An 18,536-nucleotide genomic window follows, 5' to 3' on the forward strand; every position below is an offset into this window, starting at 1 on the left:
GTCGCAGGTTCGAATCCTGCCTCCTTAGGTTAGTTAGGTTTAAGTAGTTCTAAGTCCTAGGGGACTTACGACCTAAGATGTTGAGTCCCATAGTGCTCAGAGCCATTTGAACCGTTCTTGTCGGATGTTTTTTCGGTCGCAACGATGTCGGAAATCCTATGTTCTACCGAATTAATGATTTTAAGTCTAAAAGATTTTTGTGCTGCAACACATGTTACATATAGTTACCAACTTTTTTGGAAAGCTGATCCAGTTGCTGTACAGACTTTTGTAAACCTTATCAAGGAACAAGAGTGGCAAGATGTTTATAGTGCTGATACAGTAGACAATAAATATAATGCTTTCCTCAAGACTTTTCTCGTGCTCTTTGAAAGTTGTTTTCCGTTAGAACGTTCAAAACAGGGTACTAGCACAAACAGGCAGCCTGGGTGGGTGACTAAAGGGGTAAGAATATCTTGTAGAACAAAGTGGCAATTATATCAAAACGTTAGAAACAGTCAAAATCTAAATACAGCAGCCCATTACAAACAGTATTGTAAGGTGCTTAAAATGTTATTAGGAAGGCAAAAAGTATGTGGTATGCAGATAGAATAGCTAAGTCTCAGGATAAAATTAAAACCATATGGTCAGTCGTAAAGGAAGTGGCTGGTCTGCAGAGACAGGTCGAGAATATAGAATCAGTGCGTAGTGGGGATGTCCGTGTTACTGACCGAGCGAGGTGGCGCAGTGGTTAGCACACTGGACTCGCATTCGGGAGGACGACGGTTCAATCCCGTCTCCGGCCATCCTGATTTAGGTTTTCCGTGATTTCCCTAAATCGTTTCAGGCAAATGTCGGGATGGTTCCTTTGAAAGGGCACGGCCGATTTCCTTCCCAATCCTTCCCTAACCCGAGCTTGCGCTCCGTCTCTAATGACCTCGTTGTCGACGGGACGTTAAACACTAACCACCACCACCACCATCCGTGTTACTGATAAGTCGCATATATGTACAGTACTTAATAATCACTTTCTGAATATAGCAGGTGACCTAAATGGAAACCTAGTCCCAACAGGGAATCATATAGCGCTCTTAGAAAAAAACCTGAAATGCTCCTCCATGATACTGACAAGAGGGAGATTGAGTTAATAATTAAATCACTAAAGACCAAGAACTCTCACGGATATGACGGGGTATCTAGCAGAATACTGAAGTATTGTTCCACGTATGTTAGCTCAGTACTTAGCCATATCTGTAACTTCTCCTTTAGGAGTGGTCGGTTTCCTGACCGATTAAAGTACTCGGTAGTGAAGCCACTTTATAAAAAGGGAGACAGGGATATGTTGACAATTATAGACCTATTTCTATGCCATCGGTGTTTGCTAAAGTTATCGAGAGGGTTGTATATACAAGGTTACTGCAGCATTTAAATTCACATAATTTGCTGTCAAATGTACAGTTTGGTTTTAGAAATGGCTTAACAACTGAAAATGCTATAGTCTCTTTTCTCTGTGAGGTTTTGGACGGATTAAATAAAAGGTTTCGAACGTTAGGTGTTTTCTTTGATTTAACGAAGGCTTTTGACTGTGTTGACCACAAAATATTACTGCAGAAGTTGGAACATTATGGAGTAAGGGGAGTAGCTTACAATTGGTTCGCCTCCTCCTTTAAGAACAGAAAGCAGAAGGTAATCCTCCGCAATAATGAGAGTGGTAATGATGTTCAGTCCCAATGGGGCACTGTTAAATGGGGCGTTCCCCAAGGGTCGGTGCTGGGGCCACTGCTGTTTCTTATTTATGTAAATGATATGCCTTCTAGTATTACAGGTGATTCAAAAATGTTTCTGTTTGCTGATGACACCACCTTGGTAGTGAAGGATCTTGTGTGTAATATTGAAACATCATCAAATAATGTAGTTCATGATATAAGTTCGTGGCTTGTGGAAAATAATTTGATGCTAAATCACAGTAAGACTCAGTTTTTACAGTTTCTAACCCACAATTCAACAAGAACTGACATTTTAATCAGACAGAATGGGCATGTTATAAGCGAGACGGAACAGTTCAAGTTCCTAGGCGTACGGATAGATAGTAAGCTGTTGTGGAAAGCCCATGTTCAGGATCTTGTTCAGAAACTAAATGCCGCTTTATTTACCATTAGAACAGTATCTGAAATTAGTGATATTTCAACACGAAAAGTAGTATACTTCGCATATTTTCATACGCTTATGTCATATGGTATTATTTTTTGGGGTAATTCTTCTGATTCAAAAAGGGTATTTTTGGCTCAAAAACGGGCTGTTCGAGCTATGTATGGTGTAAGTTCGAAAACCTCTTGTCGACCCCTATTCAATAGTCTGGGAATTTTGACATTGCACTCACAGTATGTATTTTCTTTAATGTCGTTTGTTGTTAGCAATATTACCTTATTCCCAAGAGTTAGCAGCTTTCACTCAGTTAATACTAGGCAGAAATCAAATCTGCATGTGGAATGCACTTCCTTGACTCTTGTGCAGAAAGGAGTGCAGTATTCTGCTGTATCCATTTTCAATATGCTACCACAAGAACTCAAAAATCTTAGCAGTAGCCCAAACACTTTTAAGTCTAAACTGAAGAGTTTCCTCATGGCTCACTCCTTCTATTCTGTCGAGGAGCTCCTGGAAGAGCTAAAAAATTAAGCAAATTCCAGTGTTACATTCTTGATTTTCTTTATTTAAACTAACGACTTGTCGCCTGAATATGTTTCTTATATGTCATTTTATCTGTTTCTACAATCGTGTTATAATTTCATGTATTGACTCGTTCCATGACCATGGAGACTTCTCCTAAATGTGGTCCCACGGAACAATAAATAAATAAATAAAAAAATAAAATATTCACAGTACACTCGTGAAATGGTCGTATGGGAAAATCCCCACTTCATCGCTACCTCGGAGATGCTCTATCCCATCGCTCGTGCGCCGACTACAACACTATGTTCAAACTCATTTAAATCTTGGTAACCTGCCATTGTAGCAGCAGTAACCGCCCCGATAGCTGAGTGGTCAGCGTGACAGACTGTCAATCCTAAGGGCCCGGGTTCGATTCCCGGCTGGGTCGGAGATTTTCTCCGCTCAGGGACTGGGTGTTGTGTTGTCCTAATCTTCATCATTTCACCCCCATCGACGCGCAGGTCGCCGAAGTGGCGTCAAATTGAAAGACCTGGACCAGGCGAAAGGTCTACCCGACGGGAGGCCCTAGCCACACGACATTTCCATTTTTTTTTTTTACCGAGCTAACAATTGCGCCAGACACTTTTGTCATATGGGCGTTGTCGGCCGCAGCGATGTATTCTGCTTGTTTACATATCCCTGTATTTGAATACGCATGCCTATACCAGTTTCTTTGGCTCTTCAGTGTAAATCATTGGGACAAGTTTTCCGGTACAAATTTTCAACTTTCCCCATTGATTTAAATCAATGCGCACTAGCAGCTAATCTCATTAATTCCTTCGTATCTTGAATAACGTTTCTGTAGTTGTGTTTAGTGGCTTAAGGTACTCGTGTACGTGCGTGGAGTGTGCAAGGCTTGCCCCCACCTGGTCAATACGGAAGTTTCTCGTTGTTGTCGCCGGACACCCGTTGTATTGCTGGATTGGACCAACCGCAGTCTGTAGACATTTGTACAAAGTGACGCAGCAATGAAGTACAAAGCTTATTTCTATGAAATAAAAAAAGAAGGAAATTAACGATAACAGAAATAAATTAAAAACTTAACGATTCATTCGTAGTATACAACAACAAAAGACAGTAGCTGATCTGCTGCCTGTGTCTACATAATATGGCTTTAGCTCTTTGAAGTCCTCGAAAACAGACAAATTAACACAAAAAACAGAGTACCTCAACTAGTTTTCGCCCTTTAGCACTGACTATTCGTAATGCCCAAATAGCGGAACAAACCCTGATTACAACATGATTTTTGAGCAAAGTTTCAAAATGTTAGAATCAATAAAATAAAACTGCTGATTTTTTGTAGTGTTCAACCACTTATTACATTTCGTGAAAAGCAGCGAACGGTGGACGGACTCAGTTTTCTTTTATTTACATACCTAATTTATTATTTTGATTCGAAATATCTTGAAACTGAGAGAGTAAATTTTTTTCAGTTTTTATTCGATTTCTACGTTTATTACAAGAAGCAATAGTAACAGAAAACCGAAAATAGCTTATTTCAGAAACTGCTTATTTCGATCGGGTTTAACAGTCAGGTTAAGCTATCGCGGAAGGAAAACGATATAACCTAAAACCGGTTGTTTCAGCGATAACAGCTCTCCATAATAGCTGGTGCTGAAGGAAATATGCTGTTTGACTGAAGTCTTCCGTTTTTTCCGGTTGCGGATTGGAGCGAGAGGGAACAAGAGTGCTTCTACATAAGAAATTCAGAAAGTAGATTCCAAATGTCATCACTGCACCATCAAACAAGCTTATATTCATTCATTCGATTATGCTTGGCCGCAGCTGATATTTCAAAAGTTCAGTACTTACGATGACAATCATGAATTTCATCAACCTAATCGTGAACGAGGAACTGCTGGGTTCAGAAGCCTCCATCTCAGTTATGAGTAAATTTTGCTCCAGCTCCAAGAACGCTATCCGCTGCCGATATTGTCAGTGGAAGCGGCTCATGAGGTGAGGCTAGCTTCCAGCCGGATTTTAGCGACAGCCCAGCCGCTTAATCCAACATTACCAATGTGCAGAAACAAGTCTGAAGTTGTTTGGGAAAGATGAAGCCCTTGCTGTCTTTCCAGCCGACAAGGTGACTGTTATGGTTATTCTCAATTACAGATTATCATAAGAAATTGCATGTATTACTGGATGAGAGCACATACCGGATTCTTAAACGAAATCCCACATCGGCACTCAGGAGGAGGAAAGATCTTTAGCCTCCCTGCCGGATTGAATAATAGTAAGGACATGTGCACCTAGGCGACCTAGGTTGCAACATCCGTCCAAAAAACACAAAGACGATGTTCCACTGAGACCGACAATTAGTGCTGTTGCCAGCCCTACATACAGGCTGGGCAAGTATTTAACTAAATTATTGGCACCTATAGCCATCCACTGCAAAGGACATATTAACCCTCAAATGTTTCTAGAGATTGTAAAACAGATAAGGGGAGGTACCAGCAGAACAGACATTGAAACTACTGGTTATTCATTTCTCCCCTGAAATTGTAGAAGTGTTTCGACCACCTATATGACCATATAATTTTTGTGTGTTAAAACTTATTATGAAATGACTCTTGCAATAGCCGCATGTTCGCAAGTGTCACCAGTGATAGCTAATTTTTTCAACTAAGTTTTGGAAGAACGAGGGTTTGAACAGTGCCTCCCTCAATCCATCACATTCCTTCAGGTAAGTTGATGATACATTTTTAATCTGTCTGCATGGTAGTGAGGCACTGCAGCATATAAATGGTATACATCCTAACATAAGAGTTACAGTAGGGATACAGCAGGACAGGAACTCGCTTTTCTTAAGTATAAGGAGAGTATTGTACCTTGGAACGCTTTTCAGGCTTTCACCTAAAGTCATTCCTGCAGTATACGTGTAAAACACATTTTTACTTCGTTTCTAAATGACAGCATTCACTTTTTATATTCTGCAGACTTTTTCTGAAACTAAGAAAATTACTCCAGAAAATTAAGGTTTTTCCAAATGTAAAAACATGCTCCAAGGAACAACACGCTCGTGTGCTTGGCAACAAATATTCTGTTGAAATCTGAGAGAGATACGATCGAGTAAAATCTTTTCGTTACTGTATTCACTCGTCAATCTGTTACATTATAAAAAATGGTTCAAATGGCTCTGAGCACTATGGGACTTAACATCTGAGGTCATCAGTCCCCCAGAAATTACAACTACTTAAATCTAACTAACCTAAGGACATCACACACAGCCATGTCCGAGGCAGGGCTCGAACCTGCAACCGTAACAGCAGCGCGGTTCCAGACTGAAGCGTTTAGAACCGCTCGGCCACACCGGCCGGCCGGACTGCTGATGGCTGGAAACATTTTGTCTGGTCGAACGAGTCTCGTTTCAAATTGTATCGAGCGGATAGACATGTACGGATATGGAGACAGCCTCATGAATCCGTGGACGCTGTAGGTCAGCAGGGGACTGTTCAAGCTGGTGGAGGCTCTGTAATAGTGTGGGGCGTGTGCAGTTGGAATGATGTGGGACCCTCGGTACGTCTAGATACGACTCTGACAGATGACACGTACGCAAGCATTCTGTCTGATCACCTGCATCCATTCATGTCCATTGTGCATTCCGACGGACTTAGGCAATTCCATTAGGACAATGCGACACCCAACACGTCCAGAATTGCTACAGAGTGGCTCCAGGAACACTCTTCTGAGTGCCCAGACATGAACAATATTGAACATATCTGGGATCGCTTACATCGTGCTGTTCAAAAGAGATCTCCACCACCTCGTACTCTTACGGATTTATGGTCTTCCCTGCAGGATTCATGGTGTCATTTCCCTCCAGCACTACTTCCGACATTAGTCGAGTCCATGCCACGACGTGTTGCAGTACTTCTAGGTGCTCGCGGTGGGCCCTACACAATATTAGGCAAGTGTACTAGTTTCCTTGGCTCTTCAGTGTATAAAAGCTGCTTGGCTCTTCAGTGCATAAAAGCTGCCCATTGTTTATAAAATATCGGAAACGAGTAAATATTAGAAACTGGTTCTTCGGTGTGAGGCACTTTTCCCATATAACGTTGTCTTTTTGCTGGCCGCGACCTTACTATTAAGCAAATCAGTGCTTATCATTCTCTAACTCCCCCTGAATGTCAAGTCGTCTGAATGTAGCGCTATGTTCTATCACAAGAACCCGCACAACAGAAAACTAACTGACTTCAGATCGACCAACCAGGAACTGAAATATTCTAAATGTTTCCTTGTATCTTTCTCTTAGCGGATACATAAGGTTGATGACCGCGCGAGGTGAGATGGCCTTCTGGTATGCAAGCAGAGGAACGAAGTAAGTTGATTCCAAATTGACATTTATTAACAACATGGAGCATACTCATGAACTGATGAACATTTAATACATACAAAAACTTAACTATTCAGTTGGGGGAAAGTTATTTTCGTTATTCAATGAGGATTAGGTTGACGAAGAAACGCTACATCTACTCGTACACAGAGGTTCAGACATTCTCAGAATAACCAAAGATAAAATTCACTGTCTTTTTCTAAAGACTGGGTCGTCAAAGCTCTCTTCAGAAAAGGAACGGGAAACTTAATTGGTGTCACGAAGCGTGAGGTGAAACGTGAACGAGTAAAGAACAAGATTGGTACCACTTACATCTAGTCACGCAAAAAAAAAAAAAAAAATTACTCGCGAGAACCCCATAACGTTTCTGACAAATAACTTAGAAAATTATGGAAAGTTCCTAGCACAAAAATCTGGGCTAGCAGCATGTAAAATCACCTCGCAAGTGCGCACAGAAGCGGCACGCCGTACTCAGCAGACAACAGCACAGCGTTTGCCCAACTCTGCACAAAAACAAGCCTGCCTCCCCGCCGTGCACAGAAACCGAAAACTCTTGAATGGATCGAATTGACCAATGGACGTGATGAATTTTTCAGTGGTACCCGGCGTCCCCTCCAGTCAGAAGACAGGAGAAACAACGCCCTGTTCATCAGGCTGAATTCCATCAGGAATCGTTGTTCTCAATCATGTGACGTGATTACAATCAGCGATGAACACAACAAACAGTCGCCTATTAATCCGTATCTTATTGAAGATTTACGAGTAGCTAGATTTCAGATACAGTATAGCCATCATCAGCGGTAAAAGGAATAAGAAAACATAGCAATCAGACGCTTGAATTGAATATATCAATAAGCATCTAGCAGTTGCTTACTGTATTTATGTCTCTACAATTTTTACCCCTACACTTGCTCCATTACCAAACTGACTAACGCTTGATGCCTCAGGAAGTGTCCTATCGCCTGATCCCTGCTTTTAGTAAAGTCATGCCTCCAATATATTTTTCCCCCAGTTCGATTCAGTACCTTCTCATTAGTTATGTGCTCTGTCCATCTAATTCTCAGCATTCTATCCAGCACCATATTTCAAAAGCTTCTATTCCCTCATTGTCTGAAAAGTTCCACGTTTCACTTCCTTACAATGCTGTTTTCTGAATCTTTATTCTTGTGACCTATTGGTGTGGACTGCCACGAATCCCTCGACTGAGTCAACCTCTTCAGCTCAGAGTAACACTTGCAAACTACGTCCTCCATTATTTGCTGAATGTATTCTAGTCTCTGTCTTCCTCTATAGCTTTTACCCTTTACAGCTCCTCCTAGTACCATGGAAGTTATTCACTGATGTTTTAGCATTTGTCCTATCCCCCTTCTTGTCAGTGTTTTCTACATTTTCCTTTCTTACCAGATTCTGCACAGAACTTCATACTCCTTACCTTATCACCTCCCTTATTTTCAACATTCGTCTGTAGCACCACATCTCCAATGCTTGGATTCTCTTCTGTTCCGGTTTTCCCACAGGCCATGTTTCACTAACATACAGTGCTGTGCTCCAAACGTACATTCCCAGATATTTATTCCTCAAATTAAGGCCTATGTTTGATACTACTAGACTTATCTTGGATAACAGTGCCCTTTTTGCTTTTGATGTCCTCCTTTCTCCGTGTATCGTTGGTTATTTTGCTGCCTAGATACTAGAATTACTTAACGTCATCTACTTCTTGACCATGTTAAGTTTCTCGCTGTTCACAGTTCTGCTATCTCTCATTACTTTCGTATTTCTTCGATTTATTCTCAGTCCATATTCTATACCCATTAGATGTTCGTTCCATTCAGAAGACCATGTTTCTTCAGTTTCACTCAGGTAGCGCCGGCTGCGGTGGCCGATTGGTTCTAGGCGCTTCACTCCGAAACCGCGCGACTGCTACGGTCGCAGGTTCGAATCCTGCCTCGGGCATGGATGTGTGTGATGTCCTTAGGTTAGTTAGGTTTAAGTAGTTCTAAGTTCTAGGGGACTGTTGACCTCAGATGTTAAGTCCCATAATGCTCAGAGCCATTTTTTTCACTCAAAGTTATCAGCGAATCGTATCATTGATATTCTTTCACCTTGGATTTTAATTTCACTCTGAACCTTTCTTATATTTCCATCATTGCTTCTTCGATGTACAGATTGAATAGTAGAGGCGGAAGATTACATACCTGTCTTTCACCCTTTTTGATCCGAGCACTTCGTTCTTGGACTTCCACTCTAATTACTCCCTCTTCGCTCTTGTATCTGTTATATATTAACCGTCCCTCCCTATAGCTTACCGCTATTTTCCTCAGAATTTCGAACGTCTTACACTATTTGACATTTTCGAACTATTTTTCCAGGTCGACAAATCTTACAAACCTGTCTTCGTTTTTCTTTAGCCTTGTTTCCATCATCAACGGCGTAGTCAGAACTGCCTCTCTGGTGCCTTTACCTTTCCTAAACCCAAACTGATCGTCATCTAACACATCCTCCGTTTTCTTTTTCGTTCTTCTGTATATGATTCTTGTAAGCAACTTGGATTAATGAGATTTTAAACTGATTGTGCGACAATTCTCACACCTGTCAGCTCTTGGCAATCTTCGGAATTGTGTGGATGATGCTTTCCCGAAAGTCAGATGGTAAATCGCCAGACTCATGTAGGTTCTGCACACCAATGTGAATAGTCATTTTCATGCCACTTCTACCAATGATTTTAGAAATTCTGATTGAATGTTATCTATCCTTTCTACCTTTCTTGATCTTAAGTTTCAAAAGCTATTTTAAATTCTAAAACTAGATCTCGTATCTCTTCTAAACCTACTCCCGTCTCTTCTTCTATTGCACTACAGAAATCTTTCTCCTCATAGAGGCGTTTAACGTATTCTTTCCACCTATCCACTCTCTCCCCTGCTTTTTAACAGTGGAATTCCCGCTGCACTCTTCAGTGTTACCACCCTTGCTTTTAACTTCACCGAAGGTTGTTTTGACTTTTGTGCATGCTGAGTCAGTCCTTCCTTTTCTTCTTTTTCAGTTTCTTCACATTTTTCATGCAACCATTTCCTCTTAGCTTATCTGCTCTTCCTATATATTTCATTCCTGAGAGACTTGCATTTCTGTATTCCTGAATTTTCCTGAACATTTTTGTACTTCGTTCTTTCATCGATCAACTGAAGTATTTCTTCTTTTACCCACGTGTTCTTCCCAGTTACCTTCTCTGTACAAGTGTTTTTCTTTCCAGCTTTTCAGAGATGTCCATTCCTCTGCATCTGAGGTGCTTACTGAGCTATTCTTGTTATAGGATCTGTAGACTTAGAGAACTTCAAGAGCATCTTTTCATTCCTTAGTACTTCCATACCCCCCTTTTTGAGTGTCGATTATTCCTGAGTATTTTCTTAAACTTCAGCCTACTCAGTACCTGATTTAGGAATCTCTGTCTGAACATGACGTAATCTAACTGAAATCTTCCCGTATCTCCCGGCATTTTTCAAGTATACCTCCTCCTCTTATGATTCTTGTACAGAGTATTCGCTATTGCTAGCCGAAATTTATTGCGGAACTCAATTAGTCTTTCTCCTCTCTCATTCCTAGTATCAAGCCCGTATTCTCCCGTAAGCTTTTCTTCTACTCCTTCCCCTACAACCGCATTCCGGTCCCCAATGACTATTAGATTTTCATCTCCCTTTACGTACTGAATTATCGTTCAATATCCCCATAACTTTCTCTATCTCCTCGTCTTCAGCTTGCGACGTCAGCATGTATACCTGAACTATTGTTGTCGATTCAGGTGAGAACAACCCTATCACTGAACTATCTACAGTAACACACTCCTGCGCTACCATCCTATTCATAACGAATCCTGCTCCCATTATACCATTTTCTGCTGCTGTTGATATTACCTTACATTCATCTGATCAGGAATCCTTGTCTTCTTTCCATTTCACTTCACTGACCACTACTATATCTAGACTGAGCCTTAGCATTTCCTTTTGCAGATTTTCTAGCTTCCCTATCACGTTCATGCTGCTAGAATTCCACGCCCTAACTCGTAGAACATTATCCTTTCGTTGGTTATCGAATACTTTCTCATGGTCACCTCCCCCTTGGCAGTCCGCTTCCGGAGATCCGAACGGGGAACTATTCCGGAATCTTTTGCCAATGGAGAGATCGTCATAACACGTATTCAGTTACAGGCCACATGTCCTGTGGATACACATTGTGTGTCTTTAATGCAACGGTTTCCGCTGCCTTCTGCATCCTCATGCCGTTGATCGTAGTTGCTTCTTCCGCCTTTAGGGGCAGTTTCCCGCCCCATGGCGAAAAGAGTGCCGTTGTCAGAATGAGGGTGGCTTCCTATGCCGGAAGTCTTCGCCCGCCAATGGTGATTTTTATTCAAAAGCTAAGCGGTGGCAGTGTTTGATCCTGGGACCCAGGACGTTCTCATTACTAATCAAAGACGCTACCCCTAGACCACAATGCTGTACTCCAGATTAGTACTTCTAGAAAAGATGTTTTCCCTTTTTCAGAATTGCTTCTCTTGCTATTGCCTGTTTGCATTTTACATGTTCTCTAATTCCACCATCGTTTATTTTGTTACTCATTTACTACTTTTAGTTGCTTATTTCCTAATCTAACTCTCTCAGCGTCGCCATATTTAATTCGAATACATTCCAATACTTTCGTTTTACGTGTGCCGGTGTTCGCACTAAAAACTCTCTTAAGACGCCATCCATTCGGTTCAGCTGCTCTTCCAGGTCCTTTGTAGTCTCTGATAGCATTACAATATCATCGACAAACCTCTAAATTTTTGTTTCTTCTCCCTGAAATTCAATTCTTACTCCAGAGTTTTCTTTGGATTCCCTTACTGTTTGCCCAATGTACAGACTAAATAATATCGGGGAAACGCTAACACCCTGTCTCACTCCCTTCTCAGGTACTGCTTCCCTTTAGTGTCTTTCGACTTATAACTTAGTCTGGTTTCTGTACAAGCTATCAATAATATTTTGCTCCCTGCATTTTATTATTGCTGCTTTTAAAGATGTAAACTGTATGGTCTAATCAACATGTCAAAAGCTTTCTCTAACTCTACGAATACTGTCAACGTACGCTTGCATTTCTTCAGGTTACTAAGATAAGATGTAGGGTCAAATATTGTCTTACATGTTCCTACATTTCTCTGGAGCCAAAATTGATATTCCCCGAGGTCGGCTTCTACTAGTTTTTCCGTTCTTCTGTAAATAAATTGCATTAATGTTTTGCAGCTATGACTTACTTCCATATCTCCTACTTTATCTTCGCCTGTTTCCTCTTTCTTAACTTATTGCCCCTACACAGATCCCTTAAATTCCTTCTCCTTTCCCTTCCTTGCTTAGTACTGGCTTGCCATCTGACCTTTTGGTATTCATGTACGAATATCCAGAGCTCAGATGGGATAAAACAAAGCAAGGAAGGGAAAGCTGAAGGGTGGAAGGAATATATAGAAGATCTGCATAGGGGCAATAAACTTGAGGGCAGTATTATAGGAAGTTTCTAATTCTCGTGTAGACGGGATCTATGTTTCTCCAAGTACTCCATATTTTTACAGCATTGAATTTGTCCTCCAGCAACTCCTAATCAGACATTTTGCATTTTCTGTGAATCGCACATTCTCTTTCGCCTGATACATTTCCATCATTTTTATATTTTCTCCTGTCATCAGTTCAATATCTCGTCTGTTATCCAAGGATTTTACTACGCCTTCTCTTTTTACCGTGCGATCCTCTGCTGGCTTCACAATTTAATCTCTCAAAGTTAACAATTCGTCCTCTACTGTTTCCTTTGTTTCAGTTCAACGTTGCCTAATTCTCCTCGCGAAACTCTCAGCAACCTCTGGTTATTTCAGTTTATCCACGTCTTAATCTGAAGTTTCCGACTGCCGGAGACGACATCTGTCCCTGGAAAAACTTTTCGGTTTAAAATCTGGTTTCGAAATCTGTCTTGCTATTATATAATCTACAAACTTCCGATATCTGCAGGTATCTTCTAAGAATACTGACCTCTTTCACAATTCTTAAACAGAGGGTTAAGATTCTACCAGCTGTCCGCAGCTCGTGGTCGTGCGGTAGCGTTCTCGCTTCCCGCGCCCGGGTTCGATTCCCGGCGGGGTCAGGGATTTTCTCTGCCTCGTGATGACTGGGTGTTGTGTGATGTCCTTAGGTTAGTTAGGTTTAAGTAGTTCTAAGTTCTAGGGGACTGATGACCATAGATGTTAAGTCCCATAGTGCTCAGAGCCATTTGAACCATTCTACCAGCTGGCTTTTCCTTTCATTCCAATTTCCCGTTCCATGTTATACTATTATTTTTCCTTCTCTTTCTTTTTCTATTATCAGATTCCAGACGCCCATCACAATTAAAGTTTCGTCCCTCTTACCTATATCAATAATTCTCTTTATCTGATCACACATTATTTCAATCTCTTCACTTCGGAGTTGATTTGTATACAAACTCGTATTACAGTAGCGGATGTTGGTTTCACGTCTGTCTTGGTTACGATGTGTTCACTACGTCGTTCATAGTAACCGTTCTAATTTCCTATTTTCTTATTCCTTTTTAGGCCTACTCCTGTATGACACCTGCCTTGATAACCTTGTAATTGCCTGACCAGAAATTCTGTTCTTCTTGTCACCATATTTCTGTATTTCCTATTATATCTAGTTTCAACCATCCATTAGGTATTAAATTCTCCAACCTAACTACCTTATTAAGTGCTCGAACATTTCACAGTACGACCCGTAGATTGCCAGTTCTGGCGATATTCTCCCGAATGGTCTCCACGCGGAGATCTGAGTAGGGAACTATTTTACCTCCGGAATATTCTACCCAGGATGATGGCATCATCATTAAGCCATACAATATAACTTAATGCCCTAGGGGAAGAAAAATTTTTCAACCGCCCGCCACATCAGCGTTACAACACAATACTGGTTAATGTTACAAGATCATGTCAATTATACAGACTGTTCCACCTCCTGTTACTGAAAACGTTGCTGCCCCTCTTCAGGAATCAAGGGTTAGGAAACATAATACTTAGGAACTAAAATAATTGCAACATTAATGTGTTGTCAGCCAGACAGAAACGTTGTGTTAACTGTACTGGGAAGTGGAGAAAACTTATTGATCGCTAATCAGCAGTGCCCTGGCAATGGCCCAATACAGTTGGCGAGAGACGCCGAGGACGCTGCAGTAAAATACAGACTAGCTGACTGTGGTGTCACCGCCAGACACCACACTTGCTAGGTGGTAGCCTTTAAATCGGCCGCGGTCCGTTAGTATACCTCGGACCCGCGTGTCGCCACTGTCAGTGATTGCAGACCGAGCGCCGCCACACGGCAGGCCTAGAGAGACTTCCTAGCACTCGCCCCAGTTGTACAGCCGACTTTGCTAGTGATGGTGCCCTGACAAATTACGCTCTCATTTGCCGAGACGATAGTTAGCATAGCCTTCAGCTACGTCATTTGCTACGACCTAGCAAGGCGCCATTATCATTTGCTATTTATCTTGTGGTGCATGTACCGTCAGACCGGTGTTTACCAATTATGGATTAAAGTTAAGTATTCCAGAAGCTACGTACTTTTTTTGCTAGACTCAACTCCTTTAACTGTTCCAGACCTCACGCCAGCCTGCGCGAGCTTAAACGCGTGCCTTTCGGCTACCTCATAGTAGCTTGGCTGTCTTGCCAAGTCACAACACTGACAATGCTTGCTGTGCGCTGGCATCTAACCCCCCCCCCCCCCCCCCTCCCCAGTACCGACAGCTCCTACTCCATCACTGACAAAAACATGCGCGCTGCGTCATTTTAGATACGCTGAAAAGTCTGACCACAGCACGAATACAAAGTTGTAACGGAACTGGAAACCTGAATTATTTTTTGTAGGAATCAACATGGATTTCGCAAACAAAAGATCATGTGAAATCCATCACGCTCGAGTTACATAACTGGAATGCTTCCAGAATAATGCACACCTTTTGATATTATCGAATATAATGTGAGAGCAAATTATTTTAATTTTCTAAGGAGCTAATCTCAGTATATGGATTGTAGAACTGGTATTTTAATGTAATTCTTTTTCTGAGAAACAATTCACATTTCAAAACAGAAATAAACACAATTTAATATTCACAAGATTTATTGTTTTTCCAAGTAATTAGTGAACGATTTTCCTTTTTTCTTCATTTTTTTGTTTGTCTTGCAATCCTCAGATGTTCGACATTTAAAATTACTGGGTTCATTGCTAATAATTTTCACGAAACTATCTGTTTCATCACTTGGTTGTTTTAAAGCTTTCTGCAATTAATTGCACCGCATTGTAACTCCCATTACTTTTGTTTAGTTTCATTGTGGAGGCCCTGGGAGTAACACCATCTTCTGAACTCAAAGAACTCTGTGAAAGAGGTAGCTAATCAGGTATCACGCAACTTTGTTCTCCAGTACCCAGGTCCCCCATATAATTTTCATCTGGAAATTCTAAAATATTGCATTCACAAAATCGGTCTCCCGTGGACAGAGAGTGGTCTTTTGTATAATAAATGATATCGAGTATTGCTGATGAGACTCCAGTTACATTTATAACAAAGTCCCAGAATCATTTAGAAAACACTGGGTGAATAAAAATGTGCTGGTAGCCAGAGGCAAACTCTACCTTCTGCTCAACAGCTCACGACTGTACCCCTTATGTTACGTGTTCGAAATGTAACAGTGTCTAAGTTATATGTTACTTTTCAAGCCTGTGACTACAGGTGTCTTTATTTGGTATGTAACTATAATAAATCAGGTCAAAACCAAAGCGCTTTTGATAAATCATCAGGGTGCCGTAATACTGAGATGGCGTAGTTTCATAGCGCTCAAGTTATACTACGAAAAGTATCAAATATGAGAAAATTTTAACTACGGATATGTAGTTTCCCGTCACTTTGAAATCGTGCCAAAAAACGGCGCGTTTTCAAGGTATCGTCAGTGTGCTGGTGCTTTTAAACAGCTTATATTTACAATACGCACTTTATAACATAAAAACCACCAAATACAGAGTTCAGACCCACAGGACGTGATTCCAGATGGCGTCTGGTAAGTTCTGTCTGTGACGTAAAACCGATGTTGCATCTCATTGGACACATACCTCAGACTTGGCAAATTCTTCGCAGTGTAGTGGAATATGAAGTTCCATCCTGTGACGTCACAAAACTCTACAGTTTCTCGTCCACGGCGTGCTTTCACACCTCATGAGAGGGTGCCTTAAGACCCACATTTGGTTCATTGGTTGTTTTCACCTTCAAGCACTTTCATAACATCTATACAGAATGGTCAGGAACAGTCTGAATAACTTGTTAGGGTGTTGCAGAGGAGATTGCGCTGAGAAATAACTGCTCAGAAAAGAACTCGATGCGTTGCGCCGTTTGCTAGTTATTTAACATGGAAGTTAGCCAATCAGGTCGTCGCACGCACAAATTCAAACAGCCTGCCAGAGGCGGTGTCGCCGAACGTATTCTTTGCTTAGGTTCCTCAGACCGAACAAACTTAGCTTTTGCTCACCTAGCTTAGATTTATCACTTCCGAAAAAGGCACATTTTCATTGGCAATGAGAATTTCAACAAGCAGTAACTCACGGACACATCTTTGCATTACAGCATTTTAGAGTGTGCAGGTGCTTGAATCTGCTCGCGCAACGACCTGATCAGCTGACGTCAATGCTAAGTAACTCGGAAGAGGTGCAAAGTATAGATTTTTTTCGTAACGGTTATTTCTCAGCGCAGCCTCCACGGCAACACGCTTACAAGCTTTTCAGACTTATTCTGGCCACCCTATACGTATAACGTATAAGCACCGCTACCTGCAATACGTTTTTAAAGTATTGCGTTTCAATTGCGTTCATTGTACGAATTGAGTAACTGAGAAAAATAAATTTCAAAGTGCCGATTTGTCCGGAAAACTTTTAAGGATACATACCGTTTACTATTCAGGAGCGCATTATTTGTTTCAGTAAGAAACGATTGGTCCGAATCAGCTCTTGTAAGTCAGTTAATTTCTGAACCACGTGAGGCTCCATCTGTGGATTCTCCTAAACAACTTACTCACCAAGAACTGGTGCCAGATGTGCACTGTGTTGAAGAGCAGAACATTGGGCGGCTTTGTAGGCATTGCTTATGGACACAGTCTCACACAGCAGTACTGCATTTTGTGCAGGGTAATTCAAAACGAATATCACGATTGCAAGCGGCTATAATTACTGCACAGCGGTACATCAATAAGAATTGTAATAGTGCAGAGGAGAATCCACAGATTACAATTATTAGCAAGATGGAGCTCCCACACATAGGCGTATGAATGTTTGTGCATTTTTAAATCAACATCTCCAAGCCATTGGGTTGGTCCTATGGGACACGACGACGCTGCTCTTGGATATATACCTGACATGTATGGTTTTATTTTTAGGAGTTGTGCGAATACTTGATATTTGCGGGGTGCTAGACCATTTATCCATTAGCCAATTTCCAAGTGATACGGCAGTGCGACGTAGTCTACAACATATATCCTGTAGAGTGGTGGCTGTTGAATATTGGCTTGTATCGTCTGCATATTGTACTGAAATTGCTTAACAGTTAGTGGTAGAAAAGCTTTCATCTTAGATGTGTATACAGAGGATAATATTGGACTGAGGCACGTTCATTAATAGAGGCCATATCACCGCTCAATCGAACATATGCCACTCAGAGTGTAGCAGCCACTGGATACCTGTAATAGATGTAGGGCCTACCTAGAATTCTAGATTAAAATGTTAGCCGTTATATTCCGTGCGTCTCCTACGACCCATTTCCTTTTCTGAAGCCACTTTGACTGCTAGGTATTCAATAGATGGTGTTTTAATAATCTGTTCCACTGTTTTAATAATGCTGGAGCTTAGGGATATTGGCCATCCAGAACAGGTGTCTCTGGGATCTCCTGTGCTGCGGAATGAACACAACGATTTGTGTGGTCCATAATGAGAGAGGTACCATAAAATATGATACGGTAACAGATGTAGCCTCTGATGGCAAATGAGTAGTCATAGGGTGTCAAGTGTTGTTAATCCTGAGAGCGGTGTTAGCGGTTTGCTTGACTGCCAATTTTAGTTGCTTCATCCTAATGGAGGTGCATAGAAAGTGAACCTCTAACGTGAGAGCAAATGTGGGCTGAAAGATGATGCAGTAATTCTAACCACAAAGCTACTTATCCAGCTTGTCTCCGATGTTCGGAGCATATTTCATTTTACTAAACTTTAACTTGCTGCAATACGAGGTGTGATTGGAAGTGATATGTGTGTTACTGGATCTACGAGTACAGTCTTGTTCCGCGCATATCCCTTCAACATGTTACCTAAGTAACTCCGCTGCGTGCTACTAGAGTAAAGTTAGTTTTGTGTTACTTTTCAATAACGTCATGTTTGCTTAAATAGTATGCTGTGATACGTTTTTGAGCAGAGGAAATGGATTACTGAAA

General features: G+C 41.3%; 1 protein-coding gene across 2 annotated transcripts in view; it reads right to left on the reverse strand.

Moving 5' to 3' along the window:
- LOC124594795 (lactosylceramide 4-alpha-galactosyltransferase-like) overlaps window positions 1-18,536 on the reverse strand; it is a 463,646-nt gene that overhangs the window by 272,686 nt on the left and 172,424 nt on the right. The gene's annotated exons all lie outside the window — the stretch shown is intronic.

The sequence above is a fragment of the Schistocerca americana genome, chromosome 2 (assembly GCF_021461395.2).
Source record: "Schistocerca americana isolate TAMUIC-IGC-003095 chromosome 2, iqSchAmer2.1, whole genome shotgun sequence".
Taxonomy (NCBI): domain Eukaryota; kingdom Metazoa; phylum Arthropoda; class Insecta; order Orthoptera; family Acrididae; genus Schistocerca; species Schistocerca americana.